Source organism: Cynara cardunculus (genome assembly GCF_001531365.2).
Source record: "Cynara cardunculus var. scolymus isolate 2C chromosome LG 3, CcrdV1, whole genome shotgun sequence".
NCBI classification, from domain to species: Eukaryota; Viridiplantae; Streptophyta; class Magnoliopsida; order Asterales; family Asteraceae; genus Cynara; species Cynara cardunculus.
This window is the reverse complement of record NC_037530.1, coordinates 29,111,701-29,113,610: the sequence shown is the minus strand read 5'-3', so window position 1 is coordinate 29,113,610 and position 1,910 is coordinate 29,111,701. Positions and strand designations below refer to the sequence as shown.

General features: G+C 31.8%; 1 long non-coding RNA gene across 1 annotated transcript in view; it reads left to right on the top strand.

Annotated features, from left to right (window-relative positions):
- Positions 1-1,064: 1,064 nt before the first annotated feature.
- The window catches only part of LOC112510119, a 7,988-nt gene continuing 7,142 nt past the window's right edge, over positions 1,065-1,910 (top strand). Inside the window, exons 1-2 of the long non-coding RNA XR_003068884.1 lie at positions 1,065-1,227; positions 1,624-1,708. This is a non-coding gene — a long non-coding RNA (uncharacterized LOC112510119). The remainder of the gene's footprint in view (positions 1,228-1,623; positions 1,709-1,910) is intronic.

Genomic DNA, 1,910 nt, shown 5'->3' with positions numbered 1-1,910 from the left:
TTAATTGGTTAGCAAATGGTTACGCCTCTATATATACAATAAGTATATTTTTAAATAGTAGAAATTAATGAGTTATAATTAGCACATCTTTATATATATAAAAGGAAAACCTTGGGATATTGAGGTGACATCATGAAAATTGAGTATTCTCAAATGGTGAATTGTGGTTGAGTTTTAGCTATTCCACATTGGTGAAGAGTTGAAAGATTTGAACAAAGTAAGTGTATAAAAAAGATGTATTGGCATCATTTGTATCAATTTGTGGTATTTGACTTGTAGTGTTGTCTTATTTTGGACGAGTCTCTTTGAAATATATCATGGTTGAGATCCAAATCAACCAAATGGTAAAAATCATAGTGCAATATTAAAAGTGAAACGGAAGATGATAACTTGGAAACATGACATTTGAGTGTTTCTCAAAATTTGAAATAAGATGGCTTTCATCATCTCACATTGGTTGAAAGATGATAGTTTGGAAGAAGAAGATGAATGTATAAAAGCGTGATGGATGCTTTGAAGTTTATAATCATAGTTGAAATCAAAACCAACAAATGGGTAAAATTATAGTGCAAAACGAATGCAAATGATACAATTTTTTTCCTCTTAAAGTACTTATAATAACAAACGTAATTTAAATATCTATTATATCACTTATATATATATATATATATATATATATATACTACATTAATAAGCATTTAAGTCAATATCTTAATTACAACCTTCTAAGCACAAGTTACAATCATTTTATGCAAGAATTTTAAAAATCTCTTAATTACAAATTATCATACACATTGTACAAGTTATTTATGCAAATGTTTCATACAATACCAAATCCTAACTGGGTCAAACCTTCTTTCTTCTTATCAGACTTCTAAAATCACCAATCTGGACCACTTTCTTCTTCTACTTTTGTATCTGATCACTGCCTTCTCTGCTCTTACCAATTTTAGATTTCAAATTTCAAATTTCGAATTTGAAATGATTCTTGAAGTTCGTGTGAGAGATAGACTTACCCACAAAAATAGATTCAAGCTTAGGGTTTAGGGTTTAGGGTCATCCTCTTCGAAGAGACACACACCCCTTACTCAAAACGATTCAGGGTCATCCTCTTGAGACACTCTCTATCCATCACTCAGGATTTAATCTCAGTCTATCACTCTCCAAGTAATCAATCGGTTCCATCGAATTTACTCTGTTTCCATCGATCTACAGTCTCTCATCCAGGTAATCACTCTCCATCCATTTTGCTTCACTTTTTTGTACCCTCTTTCGCAGACTTCTTTCTAACACACTCTTCTTCTGTTCCAATTTTTGTTCAGGTAATTAGGGTTTGATTTCCCACTTTTAGTTCTTGAACTTAAATGATATTGAATTTTGATTTCTCATTTTTAAACTTGAATTGCAGTTAACCTATGTGGCATCATAGGTTTGTTTTTTTTATCGCAACCCATTTTTTGTATGAAAATTGGTACCACAGTTTCATGAACAAGAAACTTGAGCTGTTGTTGTAGAAGACTAAAATTGATTGTGTCTGTATATGACATACAGGGGATGTTGGGGGAAATGATGGTAATCAAGTCCAAATTGAAGTAGGTTGGCTTAAATTTTTTTTTTTTGCAGAGTAAATTGGATAAAAGGCTATGGGGTCCAGTTAGGCATCTTGAATCTTTACAACGACATGCTAAACCTAGAGAACACTATGCAGGTTTGTTTATTTCTTGAAAAGATTTAGGGGCTGTTTGGCAGTTGCTGAATGATTTATGCAGAATAGTTAAGAGGTCAGAATGGTTAAGAGGGTCAGAATGGTTAAGTGCTGAATGAAATAATGTTGTTTGGTAACTGTTCTCTGAATGATAGTAAAATTACCATTTTAACCCTCTGAATGATTTAGTACTGAATGAAATAAA